Raw genomic sequence first — 23,648 nt, 5'->3', positions numbered from 1 at the left:
TGATGAGTGAACACACACAGGGAGACCGGAGACAGAGAGAGATGTAAGACACAACTCTAGATGAGTAGGTGGGACACGCTCTAATCCACTGTGCTATCTGAATGCCCCCAACCCCCTCTGCCACCACCACTGAGCTGGGAGGCTAGAATATGGATGCTGAAAGCTCGCTCATCCGTGAGCCGAGCTGGTGAGTCCTGCTCACAGCGCTGACTCACTGTGGTGGAATCTCGTTTACCCCTCTCCACTGACCTGACAATCTCCACGTTCAGGTTTCTGTCTCACACAGCTCAGCTCGCTTCATTATCATGATTGTTATGATTCCACCTCGCCAGGAAAAGAGCATTCACATGAGTTACCAGTGATCAAGTCCGTATCAAACATTCACAAATCCCTGTGTATTCCGTGATTACGCTTTGAATGGATTCAACTAGAATGCTTCTGATTATCAATCAGGTCACTATCACTCCATTTAGACTCAGCAGCTTCATGCATCTTGAGCAAATCAGATATAACTCTCTGATATATAAAACATGTAAATGCATGCTGGGGCATCACTTTGTCAGAAAATCAGAGGTGCATTCTGGTGAGATGTTTACGAGGTGCCGCTGCAGGAGCATTTAAATCAGTATGGGCTCAGTGAGAGCTGCTCACAGGTTCTTGACCCGGTGATAATGGAATGTGAAGTGACATTCAAGTGACACTAAAATGTCTCCTGTAACATTGAGGTCTCAGTCTCATGACACATTCATATATATATATATATATATATACAGTGCTGTGAAAAAGTATTTGCCCCCTTCCTGATTTTTAATTTGTTTGCATATTTGTCACACTTAAATGATTCAGATCATCAAACAAATTTTAATATTAGACAAAGATAACCCGAGTAAATACAAAATGCAGTTTTTAAATGATGCTTTCATTTATTAAGGGAAAAAAGCTATCCAAACCTACTTGGCCCTATGTGAAAAAGTAATTGCCCCCTAAACCTAATAACTGGTTGTGCCACCCTTGGCGGCAACAACTGCAATCAAGCGTTTGCGATAACTGGCAATGAGTCTTTCACATCGCTGTGGAGGAATTTTGGCCCACTCTTCTTTGCAGAATTGTTTTAATTCAGCCACATTGGATGGTTTTCGAGCATAAACGGCTTGTGAAGGTCATGCCACAGCATCTCAATCGGATTTAAGTCCGGACTTTGACTAGGCCACTCCAAAACCTTCATTTAGGGTTTTTTGAGCTGTTCAGAGGTGGACTTGCTGGTGTGTTTCGGATCATTGTCCTGCTGCATAACACAAGTGCGCTTGAGCTTTAGGTCTTTAGGAGAGCAGAATTCATGGTTCCATCAATTATGGCAAGTTGTCCAGGTCCTGAAGCTGCAAAGCAGCCCCAGACCATCACACTACCGCCACCATGTTTGACTGTTGGTATGATGTTGTTTTTATGAAATGCTGTGTTAGTTTTACGCCAGTCGAACAGGACGCACACCTTCCAAAAAGTTCAACTTTTGTTTCGTCAGTCCACAGAATATTTGCCCAAAAGTCTTGGGGATCATCACAATGTTTTTTGGCAAATGTGAGACGAGCCTTTGTGTTCTTTTTGGTCAGCAGTGGCTTTCGCCTTGGAACTCTCCCATGGATGCCATTTTTGCCCAGTTTCTTTCTTATTGTTGAATCATGAACACTGACCTTAACTGAGGCAAGTGAGGCCTGAGTTCTTTAGATGTTGTTCTGGGGTCTTTTATGACCTCCTGGATGAGTCGTCGCTGCGCTCTTGGAGTAATTTTGGTAGGCCGGCCACTCCTGAGAAGGTTCACCACTGTTCCAAGTCTTCTCCATTTGTGGATAATGGCTCTCACCGTGGTTCGCTGGAGTCCCAAAGCCTTAGAAATGGCTTTGTAACCCTTTCCAGACTGATACATGTCAATTACTTTGTTTCTCATCTGTTTTTGAATTTCTTTAGATCGCAGCATGATGTGTTGCTTTTTGAGATCTTTTAGCCTACTTCACTTTGTCAGACAGGTTCTATTTAAGTGATTTCTTGATTCAACAGGTCTGGCAGTAATCAGGCCTGGGTGTGGCTAGTGAAATTTAACTCAGCTTTCCAAAAAATGTGGTTAATCACAGTTCATTCATGATTTAACAAGGGGGGGCAATTACTTTTTCACATAGGGCCAGGTAGGTTTGGATAGCTTTTTTCCCTTAATAAATGAAATCATCATTTAAAAACTGCATTTTGTATTTACTCTGGTTATCTTTGTCTAATATTAAAATTTGTTTGATGATCTGAAACATTTAAGTGTGACAAATATGCTAAAAAATAAGAAACCAGGAAGGGGGCAAATACTTTTTCACAGCACTGTATGTAAACCAATAATGAATCAGTCCTACTTTGCCTGTATATTATTTCAGTGATCCATAGATATATATATATAATATTTCCAAAAGCTATTTAAAACACAGCAGCAAGATGGCTAAATGTTTAGGGCGAATAGGCTACCACATGGGTGTGTACACTTTGAGCAGCTGGGCCCTGTTTCAAATGTTTTTAAAAATGTATGTCTCTAGAAGAATGAATGGATTTGAGTCCCAGACAGGGCAGGAAGTATGAGTAAGATCAGCTTGACTGCTGCTGGTTTTGAATCTGTTAGTGGGATTCATTAACAATATGAAAAAGATAGAATGGCACTTCATTTATCTCATCGATCTACTGCATGAGAAATATTGGCATGAAATGATATGATAACTCCAAATAAATGTATAATAATAAATAAATAAAATAAAAAACAACTTAGGATGAACTCCAGGAAGGTTCTCTGTTATTACTATTAAATAGTAATATGGCTCAAGCCATGTTTGAGTTCTTAGACCTGACCTGAGTGAACTCAACGGATGCAGCCACATCTGAGACCCACACCCAAACTGTTTTAGCTTCATTTCACCCATTGTGCTGCACTGCTTCTTTCACTCATCCCACTTGGCATCTATCTCCAACACATGACACGCATGGATGCAGGCAGTTGGCACGGCCAAGACCAAGGAGAACTCGTCTGATTTAACATTGTACTCCTCTAGCATAGTCAAGCTGCACATGGACAGCTTTGACAAATTATTAAAATGAATGCAGCATAACTAGAGGGAAGACATTTTTTGTTAAACATTATCATCCTTGTCAAAACATGGAGTGTCTAATGTAGCCTGGAGCGTGGAGCAGCTGACTGAGGTCTCAAATCTCCATCTAACTTCTCACCCCCAGTTTTTTTTCCACTTTTCCAACTCAAGTGACTTGAGGACATTTATCACACTTCACCTGTGGAGAGAGACTCTCTCTTGTCTCTGCCTTGAGAAGTTGTGGTCCACTTGCAAATACAACTGGAAAAGACACAAATCGTCTGATTCAAACATGTTTTTCACACATACTACTCTTTAACCTGGAAACACACTCTCAAAGTTCCATACAACACAATATTCAAGTTCACAACTTTTTAAAATAAAAGCTCTGTAATTCAGCTCATTATAAGGCATTGCAGTGACAAAACGACATTGTGCTTTTAGTTTGAAGACAATTTGCCAAACAGGAAGTGATTCTATGAATGTTGTTGCCATGACGGAGATCAGTACCCGTCGCATGTCAGTCTGTCTGTGCGTGTGTGTGTGTATCAGTCAGTCCGATATGGTGAAATACAAAAAATGATATTATCCTTATTTGACCTGTGTTTTGACCCAGTTACTCACCACAGCTGTAGTTTATCTGAGGACGTAGAAGAAGACATGAACAACTTGGTTCACAGACTGACCGTTAGCATGCTGCTCCGTCCCCACTGACTGGGCGGCTGTGACTCAGGGGATAGAGCAGTCGTCCTCCAACCAGAAGGTTGTTGGTTTAGTCCCAGTCTTCCCCATTCTGAATGCTGAAGTGTCCTTGGACAAGATACTGAACCAAATTGGCCCTTCTCATAGAGAAGGGTGCTGCACATAGATGCACTGAATGGGAAACTGTACTGTAAAGCACTTTCTATTAATATTGAAGGTGTCCAAATCACTCATCACTGCATTTCTCTGGAAAATTAACAATAAATGTAGTGTGAAGCCAAGATTTTTTTTTACGGTTTGCGTACATACAGACAAATCTCAAACAGACATTTATGGAATTAGTCCATTATTAGTCTATTATTTCTATATATCACTCGATCTTCCATTTACCTGTACATATAGTTACGTTTGTTCTTACCTCATTAACATAACATTTAAATGTGAATGTCGTGGCCAACCTCAAACCTCACATGTCAGGGCAAAGTGAACGCACCACAGAGGAGGTATTTTGAAACAATAACATGCTTTGATTGAAAAAAATTAGCACAACATCATTTCTTGTTAAAGCAAGGTTCAAATCCCTTAGTGGATTTCCATGGCTTACTGAAACAACCTGAAACAACATGTTAACCTATAAACATATTGTGTGTGTGTGTGTGTGTGTGTGTGTGTGTGTGTGTGTGTGTGTGTGTGTGTGTGTGTGTGTGTGTGTGTGTGTGTGTGTGTGTGTGTGTGTGTGTGTGTGTGTGTGTGTGACGTGTAAGTTATCCACTGAGCTGACATCAACCTTTATTATCTCACTGAAGGATGTAAGAGACCAGCTGTAAAAGGCAGAAGGATGATAGACAGGGTTTGTCATTTCGCCCGACATTTGTGTGTGTGTTTCTTTGAGTTTGTGACCTTATGTGTGGTTGATTTGTGTTCATGCATGCCTGTGTGTGTGTGTGTGTGTGTGTGTGTGTGTGTGGTCCAGAGGTAAGTGAAGCACTGAGATGATATGTCAGGAAGGAGGGAGGCGGGACACAGGCTGCCCCTCCGCTCTGCCACATCTAATCACGTGTCATTTACTTTTCAGTGCCACAGGAAGACGGCCGTGTCCCTGTCTGTCCTTGTGCGCCGGTGTCCACATTCAAAGGGCAGTTTGCTGAGTGCATCATGTGACAGCGGCGGCCGATATGCTGTGGCGAAAAAACAGTGCATCAACACTCAGCTCTTCACTCATGTAGAAATCATTTCTCTTTAGTCCCCTGGGAGGCCCGAGGAAATGCTTAACAAATAGCAGTTAGAGTGCTCGACTTATTATTCAAGCAGCACACAAGCTCAGTCATCAGTGCACATGCAAGCATTATTGTGCAGGATGTCACATGAGCAGGATGCTGCTGCATGAAATCTTATATTTCTTCTCAGATACACGTCCACAGGTCTCCAAAGTGCCAACGTTTTACAAGCTGGAAATCTGAGAGACTCAACAGGGAGACAGTTTCACTCATATTCATGACTGAGAATAGATGCTTGAAATGTGTTCAGCACCATCTGTGCAAATATAAATCAATCACATTCCTTTTTTTTCTTCAAGAAAAAGGTTGATAAATAGTATCCCCATCTCCCACCTGGACTTTCATTCATATCATCAGGGATTTACAAACCTCATATTTTAAACCATGACCTTCAGTATTTGTAGATAATGATATCAAGAAATAAAATAAAATAAATTAAATTAGGAACCGCCGCATAAAACTTTAAAAACAAAGTTTGAAGAAGAAATAATTCAAAATTTTTCCTATTAAAATTGAATCTCTCTGCTTGCAAATGCGTCATCATTTCCAATTATAAAGGAAAAACACATTTTTTGATAATTATCATTGTTCTCCTTTAAACACCTGCTGCTTTCGTTTGACTTGGAAATGATTCAGTGAGGCCGAACATGGTTTTTGTTTGTCTGCCGAGAGAAAAGCTTGTCATCCTGCAGATCAAAGAGCGCTTGAAATAACTCTTACTTATGCATAAGTGCTATTATTTTTATAACACTCCAGAAAAAATGTAATGCTGTGATCTATGACACATCAAGGAGTGATAAATTAAAGCAACAAAATAAATTAACGACTGGGTGAATGAGTGGAGAGAGAAAAACTGAGTGGATGCTTTGAATCCTACGTTATGGTCTTCACAGTCAAAACCAACAGACTGAGGCATTGCATATGAACCTGTTCAGATGGGATGCAGACATGATTATCTTGTGTTATAACATGCAGGAGAATCACCATATTCAGAACCGACTTGTTACACATATCTGTAGTTGAAGGTTGGCTTTGTGTTGCTTATCTTTAATTGTACAGCGTTCACTGGAGGCACGTTATGGTTCTGTGGTGCGTCCACTAACCAGAGGGTGAGTGGTTTGTTCACAGGCTTCTCCAGTCCGCAGGCTGAAGTGTCCTCTGGCAAAGTTGTACGTCTTACAAATTGCCCCTGACAGCTGCTTTGTCAGGGTGTGAATAATGTGTGAACGTATGAAAGTGTGTGTGAATGGCTGAATGTGACTTCTAAAGCTTTTTAAGTGATGTTAATATTACAAAAGGGCCATGGATATGATGTCCATTATTCAACATATGCATCATTTACTGTACACAGTTCACCTGGATTACGCTGTTAAATGCCCATATAGACTTCCACTGCTAGTTTTAGTACTAGATGCAAGAAACGCTCAAATGTTAACAGTGATGCATGAATGTAAAATGGTCAAAATAGCATTTTCACAAATGAATTATTCTTGTAAAATAATAAGTGTCCTGGTGATTAAAGGCCCAAGGGCATTCACGTTGTTTATTTGTCTCTTTGAGGAATGTCTGTGCAGCAAAAACAACAATTTACACAGTGTGTAATGTGGTAAAATGCTCCAAATGGCTGAGCCGAGTCATCCTCACGCTGCTTTAAATGTTAGACTAATGACTCCACTTGATGGCCTTGTCAGGCATTTAAAACATTTTTTTAAGAAGCTGCACTCCAACAAAGTCTTAATTTGCAACTTGTTGAAGTGGGAGGTGTTTGAGATTCCTCGGTGGACTCAACACGAGTCATGTGCAGATGAATGCGTGGCTCAGATCTTCCCTCTCTGGGTTGCAGGCAGGTTTAAAAATACTGCCGCTCCAGCTCCGATGCAAACCTCCCAGGATACTAGTGGAGCGCAGAGGATGAAAGTGTGGGGCCTCACATACACACAGGCTGAGAGATGTGCACAGAGAGGAAGAGAAAACAGGGCAAGAGAGGAGGGAGGAAATGAAGAGAAGCTCATTTTGCCGAGCAAAATGAGAAAAGTGTTTTCATTGAATGCAAAACACAGTTAAATTGTTAAAATCGCAACTGGGGCTCTGTGTTCTGCAAAGAGAGGAAATTTGAGAAAAGGCAAATCACAGGGAGAGGGAGGGAGAGACAAAAAGAGGTGAGTTAGAAACCTGACTAATATTCCTGACATGTACTTACCACCACACTGCAGATTGACATCAAAATGATACCATACGGTTACTGTGAACCTTTATTTACCTCAGCAGCTGGGAGAACTAAACAATTATATAGGCTCATGGTTCCCCAGTGCTCCACATAATGCAAACTCCACGCTTTCTCAGTGTTTACCAGTTGTATTTTCAGTCCATTCCCACGGCTGCAATTTCATCCAGAGCAGAGTCCTGGAACGCTCACCTCTCTGTTGCTCTCAACACAGAAAATGAACATTTGTTTAAATGCTTCTTTTTGTCAAGTGCACAGACTTGATGCGTCCTTGGTTTACCAGATTACTCTTACAACCAGGTTCCCATCATTGGGGGACACTTGAAAGAAAGATCAAAGTCATTGTCAAAAGAAACACTTGTGTAATTTGTACCTTGTTGACCCATCCTCCCTCAAGTGAGGTGGCTCTACAGCAATCATATACTAAGTCTGAAGGTCTCTGTCAGTTTAATGCTTATATAAAGGATAATATTTAGCCACAGAAACAGTCTCCTCATCTGACATCTTGTGCAAAAAAATGCATTTAGTCCTTTTCCTCGCATGACATTTCATGCATGAATTAATTGTCATTAAATAAACTTTTGCACAAAATGCTAATCAGGCCTGAAGGCGGTGCATTTGTTTGTCCCATTAGATACATTTCATTGCATGAACTGTCCCATTTCGTGCAGGAAATTGTTTCTTTGTCACAAAACACTCCGCACAAGTCAAGAAACTGGCTCAAACTTGCTCGGCAATGTTGTAAATGGACGCAGTAATGATATTGTAATTTTGTTTTGTTTATTCTAAAGTCACTGTCGTCCTCCATGGTAGGTAAATGCATTTCATGGTGGATGACTCCTGGTGCCTTAAGGTGCATTGTGGCGGCTGCACGCAGAAAAGCTAGTTTGTGACACAATATATATTTTACATTCACCTGGATTCACTGCACACAAGCACAAAGTCACATTATTAAATAGGTCGCACATTACGCCGTTCACAGATACACATGAATGAGTGACATGTTTCTACTGGCAAGCTCTGCCGGCAGCATCATAAGCATAATGGAGGCTGAAGAACAGATTTACTTTCACACTGACTTTGCAGCAATTACATCCCCAGCCGTGTTCTTACTGTTCCTCCTCTCCCCTCCTCTCCTCCCCTGTGGAGCTGTCAAATTGCTGCCCTTAGCCCAGCTCTGAGGGAAGCATCCAAAGGGAGCCATGAATCCTTTTGTACACGCAAGCCGATTCGGCCTTTGTTGCCAAGCAACACAAAGGAAGTGTCAGAGGTTATTGTTGTTCTTTTATAACAGATGTGGACATTTGTGTAGTTACAGTGAACTTATTGGCTGATAATGAACCTTCATGACTTAGCAACACACACTGTAGGATGTGACGTTAGGGCTCCGTGATAGGATCAGATCAATCTGCAGGGGGGGGGGGGCCCAGGGGGAAAATGAGCTGCTGGGCCCCCATTAACTCAGTTCTGTATTTTCTCTGTCAGTTTACAGATTATGGATTAGCACCTTGGGGGGGCCATAACAAGCGTTCTGTGAATAGTGCAGCGTATGGTGAAAACAATGGTACAAAGTCTTCTTTTGCTCTGCAGGACCTATGGAGCTGGGTGATGTCGTGATAACCAGGGTGATCTCAGCCTGCGGGGCTTGAGGACACATTTATAAGTCTGCGTTAGAAACTGGCGACATGTACTTTGAAAGATTCGAGTGTTTGCCAGGCAGACAGTCTTATCAATGACCTTTTGAAGTGGCATTATGAAACCCTTTTTTTAATAGAGAATCCCTCAATTTAATTTCAATGCAATAGTAAATCACTGCACCCCCTTAAACACAACATAAAAGAATAAATTTCAATGTGAAAATGGTCTGTATTTATATAGCACTTTCCTAGTCTTGATGACCACTCAACAGCACTTTACAGTACAGTTTGCCATTCACCCATTCACACACACATTCATACACTGCATCTATTAGAAGCACTTTTTTTATTCTATGAGGGGCAATTCGGGGGTTCAGCATCTTGCCCAAGGACACTTCAGCATGCAGATGGGGAAGACTGGGGATCAAACTGCCAATCTTCTGATTGGAGGATGACCGCTCTACCCCCGCAGCCACAGCCGCCCGATGTAGTTTGCATAATCAGAGCCATACATGGTCTGTTTTTATATAATGCTTTTCTAGTCCTCTCACAGCGCTCTATGGTGCAGTTTTTGCCATTCACTCACTCACTCACACACACATTCATAGAGTGCATCTGTGTGCTTCACGTTTTCTATGAGGAGGAACAATTTGGGGTTCAGTGTCTTGCCCAAGGACACTTTAGCATGCAGAATGGGGAAGACTGGGGCAAAACCGCCGACCTTTTGGTTAGACACCAGCCAAACTACTGATGTTCCCAGTATCTAGTTTGTGTGTGCATGCGTTGGGGTTGAATAAAAAGGAATCCAAGGTTGAAAGCAATTAAGATTTGATTGTGCTTGTCTTTACTTGGGTTTGAGCATCTTGCTGCTCTGTTAGAAAAGGAAATCAAACAGAAGCCATATTGACCACAGCTGGTGGGACAGTTTGAAGTGTTGGGGACTCAGAGGCAGAGGACCATACTAGGATCTTACTGATCCAGAACAGTGCCTAAGATAGTGTCCTAGGATTAGTTGATGCTCTTATTCATGGTGCAAGAAATAGCCTCCTGCTGAATAGTTCTGTTTTGTCATTTCATTATGACAAATATAACAGTTTGCCGTAATACATTCTTTTAAAGCATCAGTGTGTAGAATTTAGTGACATCTAGTGGTGACGTTTCATGTTGCAGCTGAATACCCCTCACCTCACCCTCCCCTTCCAAACATGAACGAGAACCTGTGGGAGCCTTCAGTTGTCATATAAAGTCAAAAGGTGTTTAGTGTTTGCAATCTCAGTCACTGTAAAAAACATGGTGGCCTCCGTAGAGAGGACCCGCTCCTGATGTAAATATAAAGTATTAAAATATAAAGGGCCCATTCTAGGGTAAGAAAACAACATTTTGTACAATCACATGTGGCTCTCTGAGGTTTCTACGTTCTTTTTTCCTTACTCTTGCTGAGGGTAGAGGATGCCGCACCTTGTTAAAGCCCTATGAGACAAATTGTGATTTGTGAATATGGGCTATACAAATAAAATGTGATTGATTGATTGATAATCAGGTAGATTACCTGATTGAATTGAGAGGAACATCCCTTTTGCAAGGGAGACATTAGAATATGGGAAAGATTAAAAACTTAGTAAGACATAGAAAACGTACATACAGTATCAGAGACAATCACAGACATGCACTTACAGATTCAGAGTCTGTGGGTTGAGACATTCAGCTTTTTAAATCATCTGTATTTCATTCTATTTAGACAGAGTAACGTAGTGGAAGGCGGAGTTCCGAAGTTCAGCGTTTTCCCGAGGGACAACTAAACTGAAACAGACCGGTGATCTGGTCCCGTGCACAGTGGTTTTAAATGTAGGTGATAGACAGAGGCAGCTACTGCAGGAGACTTTCATTTCTGTGCCAGTTGGTCCACATGCCGTCAAGCCAAATTCCCTAACAGTGTAAGACTGAAGTTTCATTGTATGAACTGTGGTAAGATGTGAATTGGAATCATCACGGCTTGACAATAAGTAACATTTTGTCCTGTAGCCTCTAAGTGCAAGTTTGAGATCAGGCAGAGATGGTTGAAGAATGTTGGAGGTAGATAGGGATCTAGTTTAGTCGAATCCAAATATGTATAAAGCCCCTTTTCCACTGGTTAAAATACCCGCTAACACCTGCTAACATCTGGCTTTTGTCTACAATGGGCATGGTAACAATAGACATTCTCTCCGGGATCAGCTGACTCTGCAGGAGACAGCTCCGGTTGGCACTGATGAAAACTTGACACCTGGGTGAAAGTGGTAATTTAGCACACTGCGAGGTGAGAGAGCACCTCAGTTGACGTCAGACATGATGCTCAGAGGAGTGCAAAAGTCAAGCTTCTCGACTGGCAAATTTAGTTAATTGCCTTTTTGGCGGGTTTACCTGAGGGACTAATTTTGGTTTAAAAGAGGTATCAGACTGCAATATAGTAGACTGAGTTTGAGGGCCCCTAGAATCCGTAGGTCCTGTCCTCCCTGTCCTTCATTCATAATCTGAATAAGATGTTTTTTGGATGTCAAAAGGCTGTAGGTCAATTTAGGTTAAATTTACTGCCCTGCAAAATGTGACAAAAACGACTTTATGCTTAAATAAATCTTAAATCTTTGAGAGTAGGGTGATCTGCTGACTCTCTGTATGTTCTGCTCTGAGTAGTCAGTTAAGGATATAGCTGTAATATTGTTGTTATCATTACTGTACCTTCATAAAAGAGATTATTATGTTCTCATGTCTGCTCGTGCTGGACGTGAAAGACCACCGTGTGCTACCAACACATAAACACTCACAGAGCCGGACCACTAGTGTCTGCACATTAGTCCTGAGCTCTCATTTCCCTAAACAGAAATTCACTGTGTTGATTTATTTCTCTCTCAGATACAAAACCAATGTTAACATCCCTCTTCTTCTTTAACCAGATAACAGCCTTTACCCTTTGCTCTCATTTGCTGCAGCCATACATCTCCGCTGATCATCTCGGCTGAGAGGAATCCAATGAAAGTTTAGCATTAAGGAAATTACATTGTAAATTAATCTCTTGGCAAATTCTTTCTCATAAATTTTCTGTCAGTAGACAAATCAATCGACCTTCTAATAACTGAGCCCGTGCCAGTGATGGGCAGCAGCACCAGGAAACACGTTGTCCCCATATCTGTGTGGATTTACCCCCCGGTACTACACTTCCTCCCACAGTCCAAAGACCAACAGATTGTGGTTAGGTTGACTGGAGACTCTAAATCGTCCATAGCTGTGAATATGAGTTAATGGTGGCTTGTCTCTGTATGTCCAGGGTGTAACCCACCTCTCGTGCAATGTCAGCGTGGATTGGCTCCAGCTCCCCCCTTACCACCCTCAAAGGATAAGCAGTCTAGATAATGGATGGATGAATGGATGTTTCAACCAATGACCAATTAATGATGATCAATGACTGTGTATGACTTCACTTCCTGTAACAAAATAAAGCTAAAATGTCTTGGGTATGGTTCTACCATCCTGTGCTTGCGACCTTATTTGGAGCAAGATTCTGCACAGTAGAGATCTGGGAGTGGAGCCATGGTATCAAGGTCCTGCAGATACACTCACCTGGCCAATCGTGAGTCTCAGCTGTTAATCATACATCACAATTCCATTTTTGTCATCAGATACATCAGTGTGATAAGGCCGACCTAAAAGGTCAGCTACCATCTTTGGGGAAAATGTTTTTGCTGCATATGCCTAGTGTACATGAATGGTCGTGTGCGAGATGTGCGTTTTCCGGTGTGGACAAAGATTATTTCTGATAGTGAGCAAAAAGGCTTTTCAGGATGGAGGTCCTTGTATTTTAGAATAGATTAGTTTCGGAGACAACCTTAATAACCACGTTGTAACATTACATCATGTGTGACCCTCTCCAGCTCCTGACGGGCTTCTGAGGTGTCTGTTCTACACAAGGGTAGTTACTTCACCTAACTTCCTGCACCTTCAATAAACAGCTGATGAGACATCCATTAAACGTCCATCACTGCACTAAAGGTGAATTCAGCACCTCAGTAATCACAGTGCAGACCTTGTAAAACCCAGTGTAGGAAGTGAGATGAATGAATGCAGTGGAGTGCCCTTGTTAAAAATTCTGGTTTAACCATTTTGCACACAGGTGACTTCAGCTGCCGCGCTCCCTCTCCCACACTCTCTCTCACACTCCAGTGAGCATAGAGGACAATTCACCTGTTGTCTATGTCAGGTGAATCAAGCATGACAGCCCCGAAATACACTTAATGTGTGTGAAGAGCAGAGCCAAGTGGCACGCTGCCACACACACCCACACACGGGCAGGTGTGTGTCTGGGAGGCCTCGGAGCGGAGACCTGAGAGGACAGTGGCAGCGCAGATATACTGAGCTACCCCCGGTAGTTAATGTGTGTGACCTTTGAGGTGCTTGAGGATTAAAGGTGTACCTCCTTGCTTTACTTGCACAAACTTCACTGCTGGACTTTTTGCTGTGTCATTTGTCCCAGTTTACTAGCTGTACACATATTAGCTTGCTGGCAACATATGCATCTACTGTGAGCATGTGTTTTTACCCTCTGACTGCAAAACGTTCTTCCCCCAGACCTCTCTCCATTTTTTGTTTCTGTACATTCATTGTCTTTTCGACCTAAGCATACATTTGAATTTGTGTGTTTTCCCCAGTGGGCGCCACCTAGAGCAAGTTGAAATCTTTGCATCCACTCACCGCTATGTATTGATGTTGTATTTAATCACACAGCCACCTAAAAACTCATGTTCTGTCCGAACGCACAGTTTTTTTTCATTGCACTCAATGAAATTGTTGTACTCGCTGTGGACAAAATCAATGCATCAGAGGTAACATCTTTTTAATTCCACACATTCCTCTTCCTTCTACATTCCTTATCAAAACCTGGTGCTTTCCAGGAGTGGGAGTGGCCTCCTGAGGTTTGATGAACCCTGTCTAGCTACAAACCTCCGGATGTTTTTCATTTTCAAACTTTTTTTCCTCACCCCCAAATAATGGTGACCCAAATGAAATCACTCTGGAGACGCAAAAGGCTTTATACATCTTTTTAGTACCCTCCAACACCTGCAAACACACTTTGATGTGTCAAATTGAGTTCTCATTTAGGAATATAAAGCAACCTTAACACTAGAAATACTTGAAAAAAGACATGGATGCATATTCGTAGTCTTGCAAAGTCAACCCAAATCTTTGCTTTGTGTATTGTGGTCTGTAAGGTCTTAATTCTTACTGGCGTATTGTATTTCAGTGTTGTCTAACAGAGGACAGCACTGACGTGAAAATACCAAACACAACAAATATGACTTCTTTTTTTTGACAAGTGTTGGAAACACTGATTTTTAACTTGAAGCTGCTTTATTAGTATTTACCTCATTTAATCTGCGGATCAGTTTGTTAACTAGAGGGTAGAGGATATTAAAGCTCCAGCTAAGAACCTCCTGAACCATTTCACGCTGAAGGAATTCTAACAAGGGGAGGCTGACTGCTGATGACAACAACTCCCATTATCCCACGCTGCTTCACCACTTCCCCAAACTCAATCTTCATTTATCATTTTGATTGGGAGACCCCTAGAGGCCGAAAATGGCATATTGTGCATTTCAAATTTTGTGCTGTGGCCTGGTACTTTTTTTTAATCTGCTTTAATCTTCTTTAATTTGGGATAAGTGACAGTATTTGGTTTCTAATTTGCTATTATGATAATGTTGTAAATTTGATAATGAATTCAATTTTTTATAATCAAATAATGCCAAATATTCTCTGCTCCAAGTTTCTCTAATGTGCTGCCTTTCACCATGAACTGAATCTCTTGGGTTTGAGTTGGTTGGTTGTTGGTCAGACAAAATAAAACCTTTCAAATCATTATTCCTAACCTGGGGAAACTATGATTGACACTTTTCTGTATTTCATGAACTATTGATGAAAGAAAGATAATAAGCAATGCAAAATATATATTTCTTGCAGCTCCAGATGAATGAGACATATGTGAGACTCTGTGTTCTCTGTGTCTGATTGTCCTTAGACAGAAAATATCTTTTTAAAGCTTTTTCACATTTCCTCTGAATTTTGGACTAAATTTCAATCAATAATTAATTTGATGCGACATGCAGTTGTTCCCTCCTAATTTCAAATCTCTGTTAAACTAGTTGTTCACAAGTTGGGAGGTTTCAAGAGGAGCCAATTCAGGTCAACAGTCCCCCATCTTACCGCACCAGCTGCTGGCTTTTAAGGACAAGCTCTCCCTTAGACAAATTGGAGCATAAAGTGCTCTACTACTACTCAAGACTGCTTCACGTGTGTTTGTGTTGTTGTGTACTTGAGTTTTGTTTTCTTGCGGCACGTTTGCCCCCGAAACACACATATCCTCTCTGCTCTCTCTGTCCCCTCTACCTGCCACTTCCTCCCACTGCTCAACAGGCCTTTTTCCTTAATGCACCATATGTGCTCAATCCAGTGTCGCTCCGTCGCCTAAGTGCAAGGTGCCCTTTGAAAGGCCAAACTCATTACATTACACCAACCTCTGAGCCCCCGAGTGCAACTTTTATCGATGGAGCAGCTTCTCAGCCACTCGCCTTTTACCAGTCTTGAGGAAATAGAAGCAGAAAAACGCGACGTTACTTCAGAGTACTAGAATATCAGACTATTTTGGTCACTGAACAGTGTCGGCTGTACTAGCTCCCCAACACACACATTGTGTGTTTAACTGCTGTTGCTTTGCCTCTCCTTCAGTGATGCATTTCTCTATCCAGGGTTGCTTGCACTGAGAAAAGCCAAAATCTTGCAGAAACACACAGTTTCTTTTCCATATCCCATGGCACCTGAGAGACTATTCTAGACTCTCAATGAATTCTTCATTTGAGATGTAAAGGATAAGGTGAGGAGAAAAAATCCCAACATCAAAGATCCTGCGGCAAGAAATAGAGGAAGTGTGAGATGGGAGGAAAAACAAGATCCAAGCTTAAGAAGACATTTAAAGTTTGACCTTGTCCGTTGAAACAAAAAGTTGTTTTCACATTTCATTCCCTGTCAAGCTAGCTTAACTAAACTATTCTTCTATTAAACTTATTTTCACAAACGTGCCAATTATCCTACAGTACCTGTTTACCCCCACATGACTATAATCCTAATGTAGCCTAGCTTAAGTTCATTTGACATGCCTATCATGGATTTCCTTTCAGATAACTGAACACACACAACAAATGGTTTTGCTTGAAGATTAACGAAAAAGTTATATTGTTAAACAGCAAATATAGCTCAGCACAACAAGGAGAGTTGGCAACCTTAAAAAGGTTTTACATTTTGTCGTATTAAAATGATGAACTAGCACTGTAATTTTCTTATCTCTTTCACATTCTCATGAGGATATTTCACATTTCAAAAGGGCAGAATCTTTTATCTTACTTTGCAGAGAGCATTCCTACGTGTCAGTTCTTATTACATCCAAACATCCTTCTTCTCTATGGCCCAATCTTGCATTTAAAACCACAGGAAATTCTTTAAATATATTAGAATATATGTATCTTTATTCTCAATTTGATAAATAAGAGAGCAGCTCATTTACAAGATGAATATGAAATGTAATTATGTTGAAAGCTCCAGAAATAGCTGAGGCTGCTTTTTCCACGGTCAGGGTTAACTCAAATGCCTTAGGGTCAGCACGAGCAGCGGATTGGGTCATAGTAGCTGTTCACTTGTGTGGAGCGATTAGCAAGCAGGCTCATTAGCTATTATAGTTTTATTTTGAATGTTGGTTTGGGGGATTTGGAGTACCAGTATGTTCACAGCACCTAATAAGATTGTGGGATCCGGTTAGAAGATTAGATTGTTGTGTCTGCTGTTTCAGAGCATAGAGTCAGTGTGATTTGGTGCAAATCTCCTGAATAAGAAAAGACTACCTGGACCGTGAGATTGGATTGATTTGTCAAAGCATTGCGTTAAACTCTAACGTAACTTCTTCGACTGAAGCCAAATCTCTATACTCCACAGCAAATTTCTCAAAAACCGCAAAGGTAACAAAGGGACCAAATGAGAAGTTGGAGTTTGCCTGAAAATAATTATTACTTAGGAAGAGTCATTCCACTTAGTCTGAAGACAACAGTGTTAAAATGTGGTCTTATTAGCCACACTCAAAGGCATAGAGACCAAGCTATGCATAAAACAAATTGGGATAATAGTGCACACTACTAAAAAGGCATTTATAGAGTTGCATTTTTTTGTTCACATCACAAAACCGTAACCTTTCTTGAAATTGTTTGAATAATACGAGAGCTTGTGTAAATCTTACCTAATTGTAATCTGCAACTATTTTCCACTGACACGAAAGTTTTGATATGTTTAGAGTCTGGTGCTTTCGGCCTGTTGACAGTAGTCCACCTCTCTGTGGATGTGTTACATTGAGCAAGTAGTTGACATGCTCTACTTTGGCTGGACTCTGTTCTGACATAATTTCTGTAGCCGTCTACACACAACATGTTCACTGACAGTTTTTTTCCCTTCTACCTTACCTCTGTTACTGAAACTGTTTTGAAACAACAATGATTCAAAAGCAGCACAGCATTTAGGGTCTGCATTTGTGATGGAGGCAATAAAGTTTCTTATATTTGTCGACAGTAGCAGCATATCACAGTCATCGGCTTGTGTGTGAACAGCGTATAAGTCTCTGCAGCAAGCTACTTTCACTAAATGAAACCACATTTGATTATGATAAAATCTAGTTTGTCTTTCTACTCAAAAACATCTCCACCTCAAATTGATAAAATGGTTTGACGAAAGACCAAATCCATGAACCAAGCTGACACTTAATAAGATAAACCTACTGCTCCACCTTCTTCAGAACCAATCTTTCAGCTGTTGCTGTCTTCTATTGATCGTCCTCTATCTCTGAGTGTGACTGAAGAATATATTTTGTGATGCATCTTTCTCCCGAAAGTGCTCTTAAAGTGCAGAAGCAGCCACTAAGGACCACTAAATTCCCTTGGAGGTATTTTTTACCCTTATTTAGATGAATTTTATAAAATGTTCTACCTGTCAACCTTCTTTCACCGTCTTGTTCTTTCGGTTATCTAACTAAGAGGGGCCCTAATTAAAACAGCTTATAGCAAGTTTGCAGAAAGAGATGACATAACCTCTCTGAAGGGATTGCATTAATCACAGTCAAAGCTGAGCAGACTGGAAATGGCTTTGAAACTGTATTAAAACAACATTCTAACAAAACTCAGTTAAAAGAATGCTAATGTTCAGCCTCCGCTACTCTACTCAGGAGAGGCAGTGGGTGACCTCTCCTGCTGGTTTGTGAGGTTCCAGCTCTCAGCAAACATTATACATGTTTGATGAGTGATACATTCTTTGAATTTTAAAGGCGTCACATGTGCGACATCTTGCTCTCGAAATAGCCAAGTGACAAAAAAAACAAAACACTGCAGTGTAAAGGAAAAGCATGCAATAGCCGTCTGGATCACGTGGCCGACGAGAAGTCGACATTCGTTTCACAGCTGAAAACGATTTTCAGTTGCAAAAACACACGAAGGCACTCATGCGGGACACTCAGAGCAGATTCATCACCCAGACAGGAGTCTCTCTCTCTCCTGATAAAAAGTTAGTAAAGATGTATGAGAGAAGAAAATGACACAGATCTTCCCAGCTGCTCTGCATATTTCAAACATGAACAGAAGCTCGACAGCGAACATCACAAAACTACATCTTCACACCTGAGCTGCAATTTTTAATCTCCCATAATCCTCTTTGTAGCCAAACGTTTCTGTGATGTTGCACATGGAGGACGGGAGAGGCTTAATCGAGACCACTTGTTATTAGTTTGCCTAAACTCCAAGAGATGTAGGAACACAAATCCTGTTTCTGACTGCGGGGCACAACATGCTCTTGCAAGCAAGTTGATATTTGCACTGTTTCTGTTTGCAGACGCTGTTAGTGTTTTTACGCTGTGGTAGTTTAATAACTAGCAGCTAACAGTTGACTTGAGAGCTCGTCATGTAGCCTGCATCAGCAAGTGATTCAGAGAGTGGATGATTTGTTCAAACGGTGCCTGAATGCTGCAGGTTTATTGCTAACATCTGACTGCTTACAACTTACTGCCTGCTAAAGCTTCAAAGTTACTATAGATACTACTATATGAACTATATGAACGCTTCCTGTTGATAAGATGGATGCCTCAGAATAAAAGCATCAATGTTTGTACTATGATTTATTTCATGATAACAGTACCTTACCTTTATATTCAAATTTAGAACATTTAGAACACTGTCCTCTTCAGAGTTATTACCAATGACAGATTTTTCATTAGCATGGGCTGAGAGAGAGAGAGTCAAAGGTTCAGTGATGCTGATGTGCATTCGTTTTGCAAATATGAGTCATGATATAGGCTAGAGCGTCTAGAAATGAATAATTCAACCTTTTCTTATGGTCTAGTGTTATAAACAAAATTGCTAAATGATGCTGTAGTATCAAATGTGCAATAGGTACAAATTGCAATACACATCAAATTGGCACCCATATTTTGTGATAGAATGGAATTGGGAGATAATTTCCCAGCCCTAGATGGCGGTGGATGATATCTCCAGCAACTGTTGACTTTACGTCAAAGAAAAACATAATTTCAATGAGCCTTTGCTGTTAGGTATTTATAAGTTTGAGCATGGTTCCAGCAACAGAAGTACATGTGTGTTTGTGTATACTGTGCATTCTGTTTGCTGAAGAGAGGAAGAGATGACAATCCCCTGTGTCATTCCCATGAAGGCAGTGCAGCTGTATTCAGAACCCGTCTTCCCTCTGACACCCGGACACACATGCCTGCTTGGCTCAGCTGTCTGCATCGGGCAGCCTCGTAGAGTTTCCTCTTAGGCTACCAGTCCACGTTGAAACATCTGACTGTTAGAGCTGGAACAATGGTGGTGCAGGCAGAGCAGGAGAGAGAGAGCGAGGGAGGGAGGGCTGTTCAGCGAGGCTCACACAAGCAGCGCCGCTGCCTCCAACCAGAGCAAAACCCATGGAAGAGGCAGTCGTCCTATTCCTGGTGATTCTGCTCTGCCTGCCTCCTTAACTCCTGCTACAGTTCCTCTGGTGAGTCAACAATCTCCGGACTTTATCGCCTTTTTGATGATGTGTGGAGTGTACATATATTTCTGGTATGTAGACACTATGAAATATGCCTGATAGTGCTGCATATGCTGAGAGGTTATTTGTTGGCAGTGGAAATTGCGATGCAAGATTTCACACGTGCTGTTGCCAAGGCTTTCTTTCAAAAGATATGAGCAAAATCAAATGAGCTGCTCCACCGTGGCTCTGAGCTGTTTGTGGGCTGTTTCAGATGGGTGATTCAGAGGTGCAATTTCCTAACAGCAGCTAATGTCAATACTGCTGCTGGATGAACTGTCACTGGCTGCTTGTACAGAATATTCATCAGTGTAAAACTAACACAGAGCTAAGTGTTTTGTGCTCGAGCATGGGTTGCCTTCCCACATTATTTGTAAAAATTGATGAATTTTTGGTTTCACGGTGGGCGGAAGTGAATTTCTGAAAACATCAATCCATCACAATCATTGTAGGTAATTGTCTGTATCTGTATATTAGTTGTAGAAACTTGAAAATGGGTCTATTTTCCATCAGTTTTTTTAGTATGTATTAGTTGAAGAAAATAATAATACTGCCAATCTATTTTTACTGTTGTTACTTTTTTCCATCTATTTGGTTTAGAAAAGTACAAATCAACACATTTTCTAAATATTACGGTGCAGCAAAGCACAGCGTCTCTGTTCTTTATTTAAAGATGCTATGTTTTCAGAAGGGACTCAAAAGACGGTTGGAGTGTGGAGAGATAATGAAAAAAAGGTTTATTGAGTTGGAACTGAGGTGGACGACAGGGGATGTGGGTCTGGTGGGAACAAGGGCGAAGAAGGGCAGCGAGGAAGTATGGTTGGGGTGAACATGGAATGAAGAGGGAAGCGTTGCTGGCAGAGGCGGGCTCACTGATTGGATGTAGCAGAAGCAGACGGGCGGTCTGGCAAGTGAGTGATGATCATGAAAATAGAGATACAGGTTACAATTTGTGATGAAAATGGAGAATAATTCACTCAAGGCGATAAGAGGCGGATGGAACGTTCACTAGCACTGTGATTGGAACAAGAATCTGGTGAAGACTGATTGAAGAGCCATGGATGTACTTGTGGTCAAATTAATGAAATGAACTGAAAGCCTTTATTGCCATTGTACTGTACTAGATAATACAATGGAATTCTGAGTGCTACTTCTGATCAGTGCAAGATAAAAAATAATGGAGAGGTTACGACACTTTAAAAAAGATACAAACAATAAATAATGTAAAAATAGAAGTGTTTTCTAGTGTTTCACTTATTCAGTGCTGCACTTAAGATTAATTTGAATAGAAAGCACGTTAGCTGTCCGTGTTTTGGTTCAGGGATCTGATGTCCCAGGGATAAAAGCTATTTTTGAGTCTGTCCCCGATTTAATGGTGGTAATTCAAAGGTGATGAGGTGATGGGAGCTTGTGGGAGACCAGAGGGGGGAGCCATGCCCATACAGACACACATAAACCATGAGAGAGAGAGAGAGAGAGAGAGAGAGAGAGAGAGAGAGAGAGAGAGAGAGAGAGAGAGAGAGAGAGAGCCTTAACAGCAACACATTACATTACATTTCATTTAGCTGATGATTTTATCCAAAGTGACATACAATAAGTGCATTCAACCATGAGGGTACAAACCCAGGTACAAGAATCAAGTAAGTACAATTAAGCCAAACTACAAGTGCTACATTTAAGTGCCATATAAGTGCCATATACAATTTTTTTTTATTATTTATATAAACACCAGAGTTGACAGTGGTTTATTAGACATCATCTTCTTAACCAAGGTGTAGTCAGAAGAGCTGTGTCTTTAGTCTGCGGCGGATGATGTGTAGACTTTCTGCTGTCCTGATGTCAATGGGGAGCTCGTTCCACCATTTAGGAGCCAGGACAGCAAACAGTGGATGCTGAAAGTGAGATTCCAGGACTACAGAGGCTTCCAGGATGTCCTGGTTGGGAAACCAGCACCGGTCTTCTGGTTTGTGTCCTTTCCAGTCCACTAAAGCATCTAAACGCAGCCTGTGGATTCTTTAGACTGGATGGTTGAGACGTTGGACATAGGGCGATGGATTCAGTTTTGTCTGTGCCAATAAAATTGAGTGATAGTTTGTTAGAATAAGTCCTGGAAGGGAGGTCTTTGGAAGAATATCAGACTTCCTGACCTGGTCGGTTGCTGGACGCTGGTGCTGATCTGTGATAGAGTGGTTTCGGGGCAGCAGAGCAAATTATTGCAGTGTGGCCATCCCTCCAAACCTTGTCAAGAAATGTGGGTTTATCCTGAGGGGATGAAGATTACTGCAGTCTGGCTATTGAACCTCCCTAATTATGGACTTGATCTTCCAACTTACCTTTGCTATCACACAGGATCAAGGCAGGATGGTTTCTGGATTGAGGGGGTCTGCATTGGCATTCTGGCAGTGTGCCTGGCTTGAGATTCCGGGAGCCTGGGTGAGGATGGGGGTGAAGGAAATTTGTTGGAAGAAAGCAGCAGGAATTAAGGTGTTTGATTGAATTTAAGTGTCAGTCTTCATTATAACACTTATTTATTACCCTCCAGCTAATGCCTTCATCTCTACTGGGAAAGTCCCACACCTACCCACCATCTGGATTTAAAATACATTTACTGTTATTATCTAATTGATGGAATAGCAGCGCATCACAAAATGTGTTTTGTCTACCTTCCTACCTTGTTACAGAAATATAAAGAAACCCACCCATTTGATGTGCTGCAGCAACTTTACCACTGCCCTTAGTTGGCATGTGCAGCAACAAGTCAGTCGCACCAGATAGCCACAGCTCAGCTGATAGATCAGCTGTTTGGACTGCGTCATCATAGTCCTAATGGTTGTGAAGACTGGGGTGACGGATGGGGACATTTGAGTTGACGGATCCTGTTGAAGTTGAACAAAGCTTTGCCGATTACGCACAGAAACACCAGGACGTGAAGCAAAGCATCTCCATCACTACGACAGGTGAATGTGCTGCTGCTGCTGCTGCTGCTGCTGCTGCTGCTGCTGCTGCTGCTGCTGCTGCTGCTGCTGGCAGAGTTGTATCTGAGTTTTTTGGTAAACAAGGTTAAGGCAACTGACTGAGGGAGACCTGACATGATCAGGAAATTGTGAATGGAGCGTGATGAACAGCAAACTAGTTATTTTTTGTATCTCCCTTTGAAATCAGACGTCAATGCAAATTGAGCGGAAAGCTGTGGCTTGTCACCGCGGCTCAATTTAGCAACGCATTGTAATGCATTTTGCCATCCTGCCTGGTCCACACAGTGGTGCGCAATATGTGTGATTGTAGACATGTACAATGTGTACCATAAAGCATATTATGATGTTAGATTTTCAAATCCTATGACTGCCTCTTCTCTTCATGTCCCTTTTTCCCTTATCGTGACTTTTTTTCTAATGTCTGCACATATGCTGTTCCCTAGGTAAAGATAAAGATCCTCTTTGCAGCATTTTTATGTATTAATAAATCACTGTCAAATTAAGTGGGAATCCTGAGTTGAATCGTTGCAAACTAAATGAGACAGAAGACAAGAAAACAGGCAGACTTGTGCCAATGATGTCTAATCACT

General features: G+C 41.4%; 1 protein-coding gene and 1 long non-coding RNA gene across 10 annotated transcripts in view; both read left to right on the top strand.

Annotated features, from left to right (window-relative positions):
* The window catches only part of LOC117757407 (pleckstrin homology domain-containing family A member 5-like), a 198,845-nt gene that overhangs the window by 97,570 nt on the left and 77,627 nt on the right, over window positions 1–23,648 (top strand). Inside the window, exon 5 of one of the 9 annotated variants that reach the window (XR_004613108.1) lies at window positions 4,888–5,281. The exons of the other annotated variants lie outside the window; for them this stretch is intronic. The gene's annotated coding sequence lies outside the window, so the exon portion shown is untranslated. Of the gene's footprint in view, window positions 1–4,887; window positions 5,282–23,648 lie in introns of those variants that run through there. 9 annotated transcript variants of the gene reach the window in all.
* On the top strand, window positions 1,719–21,993 carry LOC117757419. The gene is made up of 3 exons (XR_004613110.1): window positions 1,719–2,360; window positions 8,626–8,630; window positions 21,983–21,993. It is a non-coding gene; the product is annotated as an uncharacterized LOC117757419 (long non-coding RNA).

This window comes from Hippoglossus hippoglossus, chromosome 23 (genome assembly GCF_009819705.1).
Source record: "Hippoglossus hippoglossus isolate fHipHip1 chromosome 23, fHipHip1.pri, whole genome shotgun sequence".
Lineage (NCBI taxonomy): Eukaryota > Metazoa > Chordata > Actinopteri > Pleuronectiformes > Pleuronectidae > Hippoglossus > Hippoglossus hippoglossus.
Note: the sequence above shows the minus strand (reverse complement) of the source record. Positions and strands in the feature narration are given on the sequence as shown.